This window comes from Ambystoma mexicanum, chromosome 7q, assembly GCF_040938575.1.
Source record: "Ambystoma mexicanum isolate Mex_15411 chromosome 7q, UKY_AmexF1_1, whole genome shotgun sequence".
Taxonomy (NCBI): domain Eukaryota; kingdom Metazoa; phylum Chordata; class Amphibia; order Caudata; family Ambystomatidae; genus Ambystoma; species Ambystoma mexicanum.
Genome location: NC_090941.1, coordinates 881,003,981 through 881,020,904, shown reverse-complemented (window position 1 = coordinate 881,020,904; position 16,924 = coordinate 881,003,981). Strand labels below are relative to the sequence as shown.

General features: G+C 45.2%; 1 protein-coding gene across 1 annotated transcript in view; it reads left to right on the top strand.

Annotated features, from left to right (window-relative positions):
- Positions 1–16,924, top strand: part of NAALAD2 (N-acetylated alpha-linked acidic dipeptidase 2) — a 1,042,620-nt gene that overhangs the window by 688,998 nt on the left and 336,698 nt on the right. The gene's annotated exons all lie outside the window — the stretch shown is intronic.

The following is a 16,924-nucleotide window of genomic DNA, read 5'->3' as shown; positions in this document are numbered from 1 at the left end:
TACACGTGCCCTGATGGAATCGCGTGTGTTACTTCACGCGCACCCCTGATGTACACGTACCCAGGACAATCGCGCATGAAACTTCCCGCGAACCACTGAAATACACGTTCCCCGCTTGCCGTTTGCTGTTTGGCAGCCCTGTGAACTGGTCCAGGGTTAGCGCAGCCCTTTGCGATGAATTGGGAATTTTGATGGCTTTTCCTTGCGCAAGGGCGTTCTTGGGGGCGTAACTGGCGCTGCTGCAGGGTCGCTGCGCCACTCTGTGCCACGGCTGGTTTTGGAGGATAAAATCCATGAATACGCTGTGCAATGAAATGGATTTTATCGCACGCGGCTGGCCCAGTGTATCGCACGGGGACACTGTGTGCCAGCCGCGTGCGCCACTTTTGTGCGAAATTCTATGAATTACCCTGTAAAGGTTTTGACATCTGAAAGGGTCTGTTGACATTTCTACGATGGCAAAACCAGCTTTGCAACTTCCCTTCTGTGGGCAGACTAACCTTGCTAATTTCAGCGATTTCATATGAGCTGCGGGTGTCTCAAAGTCTTGCTGAAATTTCCGCTAGTGTGACCTAGGCAAATATTTACACAATTGGACCCTGTGGCTTCTAAAAAATTCAAAATTAACGGCGGTCTCAGATTCCCATTACCATTCACGATTAAGGTCTTCAGTTCCGTTTTTATTCTTTTCGTTCTCGTTCTTGCCCAGTTCAGTTTCTGGGGTGATTTATAAACCGCACCATTCCTAGCATTGGCAAGACAACTTTTTGGCCTTTGTGTAGGCATGAAATGGGCATTAACCAGCAACTGCCATAATGGTCCTATCTGGCCATAAAATGGCATCTGCTGGTAAATGGTGTGATTTCCTGTGTTTATGGCAGAAGTTCCAGGCAATTGCCCATTTTATACGAATGTAAAAGCCAATATTGTTAACCTAGTCAACGTTTGTATATAACGGGATTTCAGTGCAAGGAATAGCTATAAATCAAGTGACTGAAAACACACTTGGTTAAGACGTTTTTATTACACGAGTAGCTCTTTTGCAGCTGCTATTTAACGTTAACTCTCAACTGATTAGAAACACTGCTGGCAAGACGGTGTGTTACTGATTGACGAACTAGCTCAGAGATTGCCCGGGGGACGTGCTTTGAGTAAGAAGGGACAGGGAGCGGGTGGGAATGGACGCAGGGATTCGCAAGGCCTTGGGCAGCTAATGGGTTGATGAGTAACAAAACACTTGCAAGCAGTTTCCCTTCGCACATTCCCTCCTCCTAACTGTACCCGAAAGCAATAGGTTTGTCTTATAGGTGGCACTTGAGCACCACCTTATAGTCGGAACTAATAATGCACGTTGGTGTTAGGAACTCGTCCTTTAGTGGCAAGTACTGTTGAGGGGGAAGGAATACTTTAAAACAAACGTGAAGGCGACGCTGATCACCCAATAAAATATATCTGCCCTTGAAGAGTTTCTACATGTTTCAGGTTACACCTTGGTATGCCAAAGCAATTTGAGACGAGACTGGACTGGACGGCGATGAGCCTACATTGTCTGATAATAGACGATGAGAAAAGTACAATAGCCACGAGATGCAGCGTCAAGTACTTCACTATTGCTAGCCCAGGCTCTGATGTCCTATTTCTTTCTATAGTGGAGAGCATTGTTATAGGCTTACAACATGTAGATTTTCAGCAGTCTCCTGACATGTACGAGGATGTACACATTGTATATCGGTGTGGTTCGTTTCTTACAGAGATGTGTGCCAATCAAAGAAGTGCCTCTCAGGCCTGTGTTTTGTTGTAGTAGCGGGCAGGCATTTGTTCAGGGCTGAGATCTGATGGAGAGTGGGTTCGTAGCATGCACAGCTTATTCTTGGTTGCATTTGAAAATGTTCTCACGAATCAAAGGAGCTTGATGTTGATCCAGAACGTAATGGTGCCCAGTGCAGGTTCTTTCGGTCGGGGTGTACCTGGCTGACATGTTCACTTAATAGATCAAACGTTCTGCATCTTGTCATGGGTCATGCTCCTATACAGATAGTGCATCAGTATAGTGTTAAGGCCCATAGAATCAACATGCCGATTTCATTCCTGAAAGAGCACTGCTAAATGCTGGCTGATAGTTAACAATCAGTTTACACAAGTATGGAAATCTCATGCTGCCCTAAAACTGAAGTTTCGTTTGCTGACGGAACCGGAAGTACGAGGAGGAAACCTATTTCTACTCCTGTGTCCGCCCTCTACATGCAACACATTTGTTGAACCTCCTGGAGCAGTACAGTAAGGAAGAACCACTCTATCCATGGGCGTTATGCCTTGCTATTACGCTCTGCCCATTGTACAATTCCCCCATTTGGGGGATTAGCCTTCACACTTACCTACTTCAATGTTTGTCACCCAAGCTCATAGGCTCCCCCCAGGTATTGCTGTGGATCATGATCTCATCTGGGTAGGTTCCACCGTAGGCCTAGTGAGGATGTAACACCTGATCCCTTATTCCTTGAAACGTGCCGGGTGTGGTGCAGGTTCCTATTCTTTGAATAACACAATCCATGCTGTGTGGGGCGCATCCACTCGGGAGATTTCATTTACCTCTCTGAAGCCGATGGGGGAAACGCCAACTGCCATCCTGTTTCCCTACTGGAACTATTGGGAGAGACCCAATAACCTCAGCAAGGCTCCATTTATCAGAGGTCTAGCATCTTCTGAAATTTATCTTGGCTTCAGAATTCCCAGGAGTGGGAGGGAGGTACATGTAATAAAAGTAATCTTGTAACTTCCCTGGCTTGCTTGAAAACATACAACCCAAAAAAGTGATGGGATTGAAGGCTTTGAATAAATCTGAATCACTAGCACTACTCTGGGTAACCTTCCACACCACTGTTTATTTTTTGTTAGGCCATCTTTGCCATTGCAAAAGGGGACCAGCCCTATGCAAATCAGCCAGGTACTGATACCAATGGGAGCAGCCCTGCCTGAAATGCTAGGCCAGATCCCCTCTGCACAGAAATTCAAGAAACCCCAGACATGTTTTAGCCTTGTTGCCCCCCCACCCCTCAGTGAGGTGCTTTTTGGTTCCCTATGGCGTGCTGCTGGGCCTAGAGATCCAAGCTACTCCTCACTGATGACGCCCAATGAGGCCGAAATATGTCTGGGGAGGCTTGTGGTCTTGTGCAGAAGGGATGTAACCATGCGGTTCGGGCTAGACTACCTCTTCGAGGGTAGGACCAACCCTGATTTGCATATGGTATTTTCCCTTGCTGTAATGGCTTGGCAGGCGAAGAACGATGGTCTGAAGTGTTGCCCAGAGCAATGCCAGAGGTTAAGATTCATTTGAAACCTTCCAGCCATCACCTTTTGTTTTGCAATTGCCAAGAACATGTCACAGAAGTGGTACCAAAAGTATTAGGTCCCTTCATCGGTACAGCTTCAATGCCTCTGGTACTATGGGGCCTTGCCTCACTGGCTCTTCAGTTTTTCCAGGCCTTTAACCAGCTCGCATCATATTCTTGTGAAGGGTTCCTGCAATCTGGTTGTTGGGCCTTGCAGTTATGACTTCTGGCCAGATGGGTCCATGCCACCAGGCCATCAGCTTGCTTTCAGACATTTCAGACATTGAACACAATACCAGAACCTGCCCCCCACATCTTGAATTTGTGGAGAAGAGTTCATCATTGTGACACTTCTGTACTGTGCCTTCCATATGTGTTGATTCACCAAATTGCATACCAGTGTCATGGTTTTTTGATTGTGTGTACAAAATAGGTGCTCCTCTGCTCCTCCAGAACTATCGAGGACAACATTGCATCCCTTGCTCCAGCCTTGGCTGATATCTGCAATCACTCCTTTGCCACTGGCTCCTTCCTGCTACCCTCAAGCACTCCATTGTGCACCCTCTCCTCAAGCCTTCTGCTGAACCCTTCTGCCCGGCTAACTACTGCCCTATCTCCTTTGCCCCCTTACTGGGCAAACTATTGCAGAAGCTTGTCATCTCCCAGCTGATCCATCACAGTGAATCTGTTGGTTGTCTCCACAACCACCAGTCTTTCTTCAGAGCAGCCAGAGGCATGGAAACTGCACTCCTGAACACCCATGAAGACTTGCTCTCAAATCTCGATTCCAACTCTGATTCCATTCTCATCCTTGTTGACCTTTCCTCTGCCTTTAAAATGGTCAATCATGCCACCCTTATAAATCTGCCCGTGATACCCTTGGGATCACGTACCTGGCACTAGACTGGTTGATCTTCTTCCTCTTGACCGACCTTCCCAGGTTCAACTGGGCCCTTTTCTGCCCCCCCATCTCACTCTCCAACTGTGGCGTTCCTCAGGGCTCTCTCCTCTCACCGTGGCTCTTCAACATTTACCCTTCCCTTCTAGCCCATTTGATCTCCACCTTCTCTCCTCACTTCGAGTGGTATGCAAACATGCATCTCTCCTTCAAGCTTTCTCCTCTTCTTCCTCTCTCATTCCTGACTGTCTGACTGCTATTCAGGCATGGTGTGCAACAAACGATCTCTGCCTTAATGCTGGTAAGACTGAGATCCTTCTCATTGGGACCCCTGCTCCCTCATTCCAACCCACTCTCTGGCCACCCTCCATGGGCCCCTTCCCCTCACCCTCTTGTGAGGCAAAAAATCTTGGTGTCATCTTAGACTCCTCTCTCACCTGCTCTCCTCACATTGTGGACCTTGCCAAGAAGGTCCACTTTCAGCTGCACCTCCTCAGGCATTTTCCCTTTCCTCACCTTCTCCCAGAAACGTATTGTCTTCAGAGCACTGGTCCTCTGGACTACTGCAACAGCCTCTTCCTCAATCTGCATAAATCCTCCTCTTCACCCCCTTCAACTAATCCAGAATAGGACTGCAAGACTTATTTTTGGCCTCAAGCCCAGGGACTGCATTTCTCCAGCATTATAATCTCTCCACTGGCTCACGGTTGTTGCGAGGATCAAGTCCAAGACCCTCTGCATCATCCGCAAGGCTTTCTGGGGCCTGGGACCCCACTACCTATAACTCTCTGTCCCTGAATACCTCCCTGCTAGAGCCTTTCGGTCGTCTAGCTCCAACTCTCTGCAGATCAGATGCTTTTCCAAGCAGAGTGTGGCTGGTATATCTTTCTCTTCCACAGGAGCCTTCCTCTGGAATGGCTTCCTTGCCCCTCTCAGGCTTGAGCCGGATTGCCTTAAGTTCAGGAAGCATCTCAAGACCCTCCTTTTCTCTTCTTGCTTCCCCCTCACACTCCCCTGCTAATGTCCCAGTTTGCCGCATTTTGACTGGCCGCCTGCTTCCTTCTGAGTCCTACAGGGCACCAGGCCCTCCTTGCCCAGTCTACCCAAGCACTTGGTGCTCCCCTGACCGCCACCCCGCAATCCTGCACTTGCCCTACCAGGCTACCTCCCCCTGTACTAGCCTGGCGGGACCTAAACCCCTTCTGAGCCCTATCTAGCCCCATCCTCGCACTTAGCATGTGGACCCTCTTTCCCTGCACTCCCTGCCTTCCTCTGGCACTTGTACACTGGCTTCCCCTTTGCACTCGCCTTGAGCAGGGGGCCCTCTCCCCCCCCCCCCCACCAGCACTTGCATGCTCTCCATTCTTCCCTTCCCTCCTTGGCATTAGTGCATTCCGCTCCGTCTGGCACTTCCCCACCCCACCCACCTGCATTTTTGTTACCGCATTTGCATGATCCGAATGACACAAGGCCTAGTAGGACTGTTTTTGTGATTCTTCATCCCAGCCCACCCCCAACCCCCTTCTGTCTTGTGGCACCTTGAGACACCATTTGCTGCATAGGTGCATTAAAAATACCCAATGCATAAATAAAGGGAGAGAGAAGTTAATAGAGGCTTGCAGCGTCTTCTGCACATCAAACAATGTTCATGCGATCAGGTGATCTCAATTTCCTTCGTTTTTTAGCTACTTCAGGAAGCAATTTAGATTTGATTTAAGTATTCCATTGAACCATCAGTTTGAGGATGGATGTTTAGACCTTTTGGATCTTGATTAAAGTTTTGACCTCTCCTATAAGGTAGAACATAAAGCTAGACCACTGGCTCATAATGCCCACCTTGTGGAAACATTCTCTAGAGGAGAAAGGGATGAGGCTCTTGAGTATAGGGGTAGGGGAAAGCCAGGATCGAAGGAGAGGGTGAGAATATTTCACCACAGAACATGTGCTCTTGTGGTCGATGGCCTCCACAGTCCTCAATGATAGTGGAATTTCAGCATTTTTTCTGATTCAACAAGTTGCCTTCAGTGTTACCTCTCAGTAGGTTGTGTTGTGTTGTACTGTTTGCAGTTGTTTCATGGTCTTCTTTATTCCTGCAAAAAACATAGACGTCTGTGATATTCATCTCCTTCAGAACCTAGAGCTAAGTTTAAAATGAGTTTGATTAGTGCCTCGGCAAAGACTACTACCTGATCATCTTCCTGTATCTCTTCAAAGTGCTTTCAGAACTCAAGAGGAAAAAAACAGCTTCATTACGATTTTGCCGGTCCGGAAACAAGGGTGCTGGTAAGCTCACTGGCACCCCTGTTTCTGGATCAGCAAACTGAGTCTGCCTGTCGTGGCCGCTGTACCAGACAGGTCTGAAACTGCAGGGCGCAGTGGTCATGGTAGGCAGACCCATCACGGAAGCACCGGCACCGTTGCTTCCGTGTCCCCACTCCCAGAGAGTCCAACAGGACTCTATGGGAATGGGGACTTACAATTTGTCAGCGCCTGACTTCACAGGCCGCCAGACTCATAATGAGTCGGTGGCACCAGGAAGTCAGGCGCTGGTAAAATATTACTGGTCCAGCGGCAACCCGCCGGTAGCACCGGCAGGGTTACTGTCGGACTCATAATGAGGCAAAGGTCTTATTCTATACATTACTTATATCGCGCTCTCAGTTTCATATAAGTATATTTTTTTAGTTTCATGTACACATCCTACCATACAAGGTCTGTAGAAGTTTAGTGTGTTTTAAACCCTGATTACCAATGAAAACCTGTTATTCCACTTGCACGCTCTTGTGCATTGCCGTTCTAGTGCTGCATCCTTACTTGCAGTACTCTGCCTGCAAACCGGCCGTGCGCTGCACCCACTTGAAGGATGGGGTAGGTATTATACTCGCACCCTGAAAACCGATACCCCTGTATCTCCATAAAGTACACACATCAAACAACCAATACACCACCTGAGATTAACCCATAGCCAAGGGCAAACACACACCCCATATCTTGGTCAAAAACACATACAAAGACATATCATATACATCTTAACAAAATACACTCACCACATTTATCCCTTCCATTTCTAGATGGGGATAGTCCACATACTCCAAGCAACCATGTCACATCTGGGTGTAACACAGATTAATCTGAATAGACACACTAAAAACACTCAAACATCTTGCCATCTTTTGGTAAAACACACACACCACATTGTACCCAAAGCACATATACCATTCGAGATATATTACATGCATTCCACTTTTTGATTGGAAACACACCTAGTAAGCACACACTTGCAACACCTCCAGTTGGCAACAGATCCCTTAAGCTTGAACCAACACACACCAAACATCTCACCACCATTGAGGCTTTGGGCATGATCACACTCCAAAACGGATGCCTAAGAATAGACATTAATCCACCTGTGCCTGGGAGAGGGCGCAGCATATCTGGATGGATAACAGGATAATTCTTGTTAGTAATGGAAGGAGCATGCTTTGTGTAGATTTGTATTTTGCAGTTCAAGAGTGCCTCAGCTTTGCCACAGCTCGGACATTTAATGAATGGATAAGGTTGATGCAATAACCGACTGAGCTATTTTACCAGCTTCACCATTTTAAAGGGTCGTTTTCTTTTCCACACGTCATCAGGCCTGATCTGCACCCAATTGTATCCATTGATCCTTTAGTGGTAACCTAATGCAGAAACAGCCCCTTTGCAAAGAGCCCTCCTCCATCTCTTCCCCCCGCCCTCCACCTCCCCCCCCCCCAGACACTGTGCTGGCTCAGCACTCCCCGTTTATAGATGCATGGGTTTAGTGGAGCTTTTTGTGAGCAAGGAATACATGTCTCTAGTCGCTCCCCTGTCCCCCAGCAAACAAACTGACCACCTAATGAGTGGGCCTGGATGGTAACTAGCGATGGAGATGCTGATTATGACATGCATTTATATTTCTAGCAAGAATAAAGGAGGAGAAAAAGGGTAAGTGCTGGGATGGGTGGGGATGTACAGAGAGGGGTTAAGAGAAGCGAACGAGAGGGGTTTCTAAATAAGCGGAGACATCGGGGCAGCAAGCAGCACTACATGCCTGGAAGACCAGCAGATGAAAACATAAGCCTGCTAGCTGATCAGAAGCCGTAGAGGATGAAGAGAGGAAAGCGGGTGTTTAATGTAATGCCTTTCACAAATGGTGAAAAATAAATCCCATATAATACGAACCCGCAGAACCCAACGCATTAGCGTTATGATTAATGCCTATAGTGAGGATGGCTGCTGCTTGTCGCACAGCAACACAGGAGCAGTGGCCCCGTCTCCAACCCTATACTTGGCATTCGAGCCAGCGCTTTCATGGCGGACTGCAGGGTAATTGTCAGGGAAAGAAGGCGAATGTATCGCCAGAAATCCAGGCAATTATCGGGAGTCTCGTCTCCCCAAGGCGAGGCTGCATGCTGCGGTGTGTGGCCCACACCCCAAATGCTTCCAGCTAATCTGCCAGGGAACGCGCTGAGCAACGTGAGGGAGAAGGGGTAGGAGCCGAATGTGACATGTGGCACATGCCACAGCGTGCCACAGCATGTCACCAATCTCTGGACTGGCTGATGGAAAATGTGCAGTTTTAAGGAGTTCAAACACATTCTACAAGTGAAAAATACCCTCTCAATCATTGTGGGATTGTTTTGTATTGAAACACTTTCAGCAAATGCATAGTTTAAGCACTTATCATGCCACAGCATGTCACCCCTCTCGGGACTAGCTGATGTCAAATTTACTGTTTAAATGACTTTAAAGACATTAAACAAGTGAGTAAAAAGCCTCACAATCATTGGGAGATGTTATAAATCAATTTTTTTTTAAAAAAAAGAAAACTTAGTATTTTGACAGCTTCCTAGAACTTTCAACCTCCTACACTGTAGTCTGAAGCACTACCATTGCACCAATGCTTTAGATGGGAAATGTTTGGTGCTAGTTCTTATGACCTATTCAAACAGCAGGGCTTGAACACATCTCACCTAGATATTTCTTTATATCTGCTTCAAATCAGTGTTTTCATTGCTTCAAAATTACTTCAGGCATCTCACCTCTTAGTCTCTTGTCTTATGTTTCATACCTTTCAGCAATTGAATGTTTGAAAGCACTTGGAACTCCAGCATGCCACAGCATGTCACCCCTCTCGGGACTAGCTGATGTCAAATTTACTGTTTAAATGACTTTAAAGACATTAAACATGTGAGTAAAAAGCCTCACAATCATTGGGAGATGTTATAAATCAAATAAAAATAAAAAGGAACATTTTGACACCTTCCTTGAACTTTCAACCTCATTCGCTGTAGTCTGAAGCTCTACCATTGCACCAATGCTTTAGATGGGAAATGTCTGGTGCTAATTCTTATGACCTATTCAAACAGCAGGGCCTGAAAGTCCCTTTTCTGTGTCAATTCTAATGTGGCATGCCACCTAAATATTTCTTTATATCTGCTTCAAATCCGTTTTTTCATTGCTTCCAAATTACTTCAAGCATCTTACCTCTTAGCCTCTTGTGTTATATTTCATAACTTTCAGCCACTTGGAACTCCAGCATGCCACAGCATGTCACCAATCTCTGGACTAGCTGATGTAAAATGTACTGTTTAAATGACTTCAAAGACATTAAACAAGTGAAGAAATAGCCTCACGACCATTGAGAGATGTTATAAATTAAATTTAATAATAAAAAGCCTGTACGTCACCTTGCGGCTGCTAGCTGTCTGTCTCTTGTGCATTACACAATATGACCTGGGTATAAGTAGAATCCTCTGACAGCGTGTAAAGCAGAGAAGGGCCTTCAAACATTCTACAGGACCCCTCTCTGGGACAGCTGATGGACAAAGCAGCATGGGCAGGCATAGGGCTGCTACCCCATAAGCTGGACTGTCTCCTGGGCTGGGTCGCCTTCTCGCAAGGGCCGACAGCTGTGAGGCCCAGAGCCTGCAAGAGACAATGGCAGGAGGAACATAAGGCCAGTGGAGAACCACTGTCCGAAATCACGCAAAGGACACACAAAAGAAAGGCATGCTAAGGGAAAGGCGTGATGGAAGGGACAAGGTGACATACCCCTTAGCCCACAGGAAGACCAACAGGGCACTGAATGGGATTCCAGCAGCACTGAGAGTTCTCACCTTTCTGTGAGCTTGGCCACTCCTCAGGAAGGAGAACCGTGCAAAAGGCACAATAAGAGCGTTTAGAAATGCAGAGATAGTTCCCTGGTCGACCCCTTTCATCCAGACCTGCTACTCCACCCGAGATCCTCGGAGGGGAAGCCCCCACTTAAGGCCAAAAGGTACCTGAGCAGGTGACTGCGCACGCCTCTAAATAAGGAGGTGAGAGGCTAATTGAAGGCACAATATCCCAGACCTTCTCTGCCAGATAAAGTAGCGGACACTCTGGAGGTGGACTCATTCATGGTGAAGCACACCAATGACCTGAAAAGGGCATTGACCGCTCATGGATAGCATGCCTGGACGCACTCCCCGATTCCATAGGTCCATTGGCCAAGATCATTAAAATGGTGGAAGAGACCAAAGAGGCCCTGCCTATGGATGTGCATATTCTGGCTAATTGGGCACAAAGAACAGTTTGTTTAATAAGTAATACCAACTGTACAATAGCAGCGGAGTGCAGATGATCGATTGTAGTAAAGATCGACCTGAAACTCAGGGAGTTGGCATCCTCTGAGGCCACTGCAGCAGCTAAAGGGCTTTTGTTTGGAGAAACATTTGTCAAAGACATGTCCAGATTTGTTAACACCTTTGCTGCTCTGGACAAAGGTCAGACATTGTTAAAAAGAGTGTTTGTGCCCTGTGCATCCGCCAGGGCGGCAGAAGCAGAGGCATATCCGCCAGCCACTGAGGAGGCCAGAGGCCCTATAGAAGAAATAACTAGTGACAGCAGGAAGACAGAAGGCTGAATCCTTCCTTCCCCTCCCGTTGAAGAGGCAGGGGTTGGGGTTGGCACTGCAGCAGCAGGTGAGAGTACAGTCATATGCACACAGCGCAGCAGCAAGCAATGCAATTCCCGCGATAGTTGGTAGGCTAGCGATTCACCTAAGTGCTTGGGATGAGCTTACCGTGGACTCTTGGGTCGCAGAGACTGTGCAGGGGTGTTGTCTGTAATTTTTAAAGAGCACAAACTAAACTGCAGCACCCTTTCGCAATTTCAGAGTTTTAGGCAGAATCACATGCAGTACCCTTTGGGAACACTACATGCAATTAAGACTACAAGTGTCAGTACCATTTCACCTTTGGTACAAGCCTGTACTACACAGTTATTTGGTAGCATTGGCTGAGCAGCCAGACATATCTCAAGAGTTGAAGTGAGCAGTAGAACAAGTTACACAAAGGGACTAACAAATTCAGTGGTTCAACTAAGGGTTTCTTGGTAAAAGAATACACATGTATTTACACAGTCAATTAGAAAACATTACACTAGCAAAAGCAGCTTAATATCATTCACAAATACACCACAATACACAACCAATAAGTTACTCAACAAGTTCAGCTCCCCTGAAGTGGCAGCAAAATGGCACTTCAGTTACTTTAAAAAGGGGTAAAAAGACAAGGTTATAATTAATGCAGCCCAAATACATTCATAGGTAGGGCAAAGGGTTTCAGTTAACTACAACCAGCAATTAAATTCGATAGGCCTGGGTCAAAGTCAATGGTTCAGAGTCTTTGTATAGGATAGCACAGTTCTGGTAGATAACGGTTAAGTCTTTGCCACGGTTTTTAGAAGAATTTGGCCAGGTGAAAAGTTAGACAAATGTTTAGGGAAGGACCAGCCTTCAAAGAGGGGAAAGTTTCACAAACTTTCTCTGTGGTCGAAAAGATTTCCGGACTGCGTTTGCACAGTACCTTTAAAGTGAAGAAGAGGTGTTGCTGATGCAGTTGTTCCTGGCAGTTCGAGCAGACCTCGCTGTTCCTGTGCTTCAGTCTTGGGGACAAGAAGGAGGACGTCGGGAGGTTCCTGCACTGCCCAGGGACGAGGCCACAAGCTTGGCTAAACGTCGGTTTAAGGTATGAGTGCCTTAAAGAACACAAACTGATATCCTTCCCACTGGCTATCCGGTTTTCTACAGCACTCTGTAGGAAATTCGACCAGGAAGGGACGGTTTCCAGGCGGCTTGTGAGTTGGTTGGTCCCCCCAAATTCAAAGGAAGAAGTTAACCTTGAAGGGCTTCTCTGTCGATGGAGTTTCAGGCAATTCGGACCTGCAGCAGGGCTTCGCCAGTCGTCCAGGAGTTGCAGCAGTCCTCTTCCTTCAGCTCGTCTTCGGTTCTTTCGTTCCAGTGGTCGACTCTGCTTTCCAAGTCCCAGAGACCTGCTTTTAAACAGTTTTCCCCCATTCATTCCAGCCTGGCTGTGTCACACACAGCAGGGTGGCTGTCGTTACCGGACAGCCAGCCACCCAATCACGCCAGAGTGCATTCAGGTCTCCTAGGAGACTAAGCACAGGGAGTTTCGGGCACCTCCCTCACATCCTGTCCACCCCAGATACTGAGGCGCCAGAGGAGGGCTTCAGCACTGAAACCCGTCAAAGGACAACGAACAAAGGGACCAAACTTGGTTAAACACAAGAAGGACCTTTCCTAAAAGAAACGGCGAAAAAAGTCGACCGGAGTCTGTTTTTACAGATACGTCTTGGGCGCCATCTTGAAAAACATGGCTGACCCGATTTTTTGCTACCATTGTTCGCGGTCTGGTAAAATCATGGTAGTTTGATCTAAACCACTGCCACCAGCCATGGTAGGAAAGGGTAACATTTGACTGTTACATAAGTGTTTTGACTCAGGGGATGCTAGGCTACCCCTCCAGCACTCTATAGGAAGAGTGCGTGCTGGGTCAGTATATATAAAGAGGCTAGTAAAGTAAATTTAACTTTACATGCTCTGGGAGACAGTAGTCCGTCCCAGAGAAAGTGTTTAAACTTTGGGGAGTCTGAAAGACACCCCTTTGCCACTGCACTGAAGGTGTTGTGTGACACAAATAAAAAGATGATGCCTATGGAGTTGTTTTAAAACACCATAACCAAAGAACACAAAAGTAAAACACACATCAAAATACATGGAAGAGTGGGAAAAAAAGGCTCACACTCTTCCCAGGTAGAAAAATCAAATCCTAGAAATCCAGCAAAGTTGCTGGGGGTCTCAAAAGGTAAGGGAAATTAGCACATTTTGAGAATTCTCCCTAAACACAGAGGAGGAACAAAGCCTCATGGACAAGGAAGTAGGAGAGTTTCTAAAGAAAATGACGATAAGGCAAGCGCAGCAGGTGGCGCAACGCTTCCTAAGCAATGTCTTATTGGTGAAACAGAAGCAAAATGTGAGGCCGGTGATAATCTCAGACAGTTTAACGCCTTTCTCGTGTACCGACACTGCAAGATGAAGGAAATCCATCTCTTCAGGGACATTTTGCAGAAAGGGCACTGGCTAACCTGCATAGATTTGAGGGATGCCTATCTAGCAGTACCCATTTCTGAGAGGCACCAGCAATTTTTAGAATTCCTCTGATGATGGCAAAGGTGAGAGTTTATGTGTCTCCCTTTTAGGACTAACTTCAGCACAGTGGTGCTTCACAAAGCTACTCAGGAGTCAGACTGATTCTATACATCGAGGATATTTGTCTCATGGCGCAGGATCCGATGCGGCTACCAGAGCAAATGGTCCCAATGACGAGTCTCCTAGAGAAACAGGTTTTCTCATCAATTGGGAGAAATCCGAGCCCAGGCCACAGCAGAGAATGGAGTTCCTGCGGTTTATCGCAGACTCAAAGCTGGGGCACTGTCTCTGTCCCTGTAGAAAATGAACGACCCTTTGAAACATCACAGTATTGACTTTCCATTAAAGACTAAATTTTACTTGACAGTCTTATGTTTGCTCAATCACCTCTTTTGTTTAAAAGTTCTTTTAACTAACTGATCAATTTCCCATCAATCATATGTCATAACAAGTTGCATTAATCATTAATTTTACAGTCACTTATCTAAAAAGGAATCTGCTGAACCTCCAAGGGAACCTGACAGCAGGTGCGGACACTAAACAGGCAGACAACACACGGCGGATCCCTGCTGGAGTTGGTTCATTACAGGTTTTGTTCTTCGCTATACCCTGTTCGAGATGGAGTCATTCATTAGGAAGCTATAGCGAGACAGTGAAAGAAAGAGGAATTGGGGATGAGGAATTGTGAGGTGATAGGACCATAACGCTGTGATTCATGGACTAGGACAAGTGTCATGCCTGAGGGCAATAGAGTTTCAAACTGCAAAGACTACATTGACACAGAAAATGTTTTTTCTTTGATTTTTCTTTTTAAGATTGCTGCTTGAGTTTTAATAAAGAAGAGTATGCATAATACAAGCCTATGTGTCTTTAATAGAATCATGACTTTCCTGAAAGAAAGTATTGACAATCTGGACTCTACCACAGTACCAACTGCCTCAATGGAGTTTACCATCAGACAGCATTTCTGGCTAGTCCCTTTTTTCTGGCAATGTATTCCATATCGTGTCATGGAGTGCCCCCTACATTATCATTATTTTTGTTATTTGCATTGGATAATAAAATCATCCTTTCAAATTTTACATTATCATAATTTCATTACTATACACATTTATGACATCATACAAGTCATAATTCATACTATTCATAATTCATGCCGGTATAAATCATAATTCATTCAAGGAAAACACCAAATAAAATTTCAACAGCACAAAGCAATCACCCTTTAAAATCAAGGGTCAATCAAAATATTATATCCGGAAAAATGGTCCATAAAAAATGAATGATTGCTATACGAACCGTTAGCTTTACATTATTGAATAAAAGGTGCCACACTGCCTCTGGTTCCATGTTACTACATGAACTTACAAATTATTTACTGAAGTGTCTACTCCTCAGCTCTATTAGGTTAGGGCACTTAGTTAAAACATGTTCTAAATTTTCCTTGCTGAATTTGTTACTACAGAAGCTACAATATTCCAAATCTTTGGAAATCCTCCTTCTTCTCACCAGGATTTCACGTGTTGGCCACAGATTCAGCCTGAACCTTAGGTATAGGTTACGCATTTGAGGGTTAGGGAATTTGGAGAGATAGTCTGCCATACTTCAAAAATGCTTATGTACAAATGGATTGGACTTAAAGTCAATATATCGAAAACATAAATTCCGATTTACAATCCAATCATATTGATATATTTTGGCTTTTGCTCGATCAGGATTCTCAAGCAATAAATCCAATGTTATTGATGCATCAGCCAACGCGTGCAATACATATTCACACCATTCTTTGGTAAAAACCTGATCACGAGCAAGCAGATGTTTTGCCATAATTCCCAAAAGATTCAAGGTTTTTAGACCTAAAATGCTTTTTCTCAGTGTGGCAGCCATTTTCCACTTCACTTGTACTTCGAGGGATAATAAGCCCAATTCATGCCTAATCAATGGCAGCGGCATGGATTTTGGTAACATCAGTAACTCTTTCCAAAACCGGGATTCACATTTTTGCCAGCTTATACTGCCACAATTAGACACTCAGTTCCATATAATATCGTAGGGATGATCCTTTGTTGGTAAAAAGTCATTATATGACTTATAGTAAATTTCCCAAATTTCCCTTTTAACATTTTCACTTGTTGTATTAGCGTCTGAAGTTTATTATATCTCTCAAGTTCATTAATTTTATTTGACACTGGGACTGCAAAAATTAGACCCAAGTATCAATACTGCTCTACCTTAGAAAGACTTCTGTTTTGTAGCTGCCACTTGTAATTTTTTACTTTAGTCTTAGGATGTGGACGACAAACCATAATCTGTGTTTTAGGCAAATTAATGATTAGATTGTTTTTCATCACAAAGTCATTCAACTTATCAAGCAACCGCTGTAACCCTGCTGGAGTTTGGGATAAGAGAATAAAATCATCCGCATACAATAAGTGCGAGATTTTTTCTGTCCCTAATTTTGGTGGGTCACATTTCAGAGATCTTATCTCCGTGCCTAATTCTAACAAGAAAAGACTGATGAGGCCAATATACAACCTTGTTTTAACCCTCGGAATGTATTCAATTTGTCAGACAGTTTTCCATCCAAGGTTAATCTTACTTGTACTGTGGTGTTATTGTGAAAGCGCATAATCAGCGACAGTAAAGACTGAGGGCAATTGTGTTGTACTCGTTTTTGATACAAGATGTTCCTATCAATCGAATCAAAAGCAGATTGAAAGTCTATGTACGCTATATACAGCACTTGGTTCATTTTAGCATATTTATTTTTTAGCATATTTAGTGCCATAAGATTTGGGATTGTACCCAACCCAGCTACAAAGCCCGTTTGAAAGGGGTCATGTAGCTCGTTCTTCAATGTCCATTCTCTGAAGTCTCTCAACACCAATCTAGTAAAAATCTTGCCAGGCGCATCAAGTAACGCAATGGGTCTATAACTTGACGGGCTCGAGCGATCACCTTTTTTATATATAGGGACCAACAAAGAATGCGTCCAGGAGGCAGGCAAGGATTGATTCGTATTGATTAACCTGAATATTTAAAAGAGTATCCTGGCCCATAGCTCAGGATACTTTTTGAAGGTCCTATTTGATAACCCATCAGGTCCACAGACACCTGAGTTACTGATTTTATTTATGAAGAATTTAATATCTTCCAGATCATACTTTTGGAAAAAAAGACCCA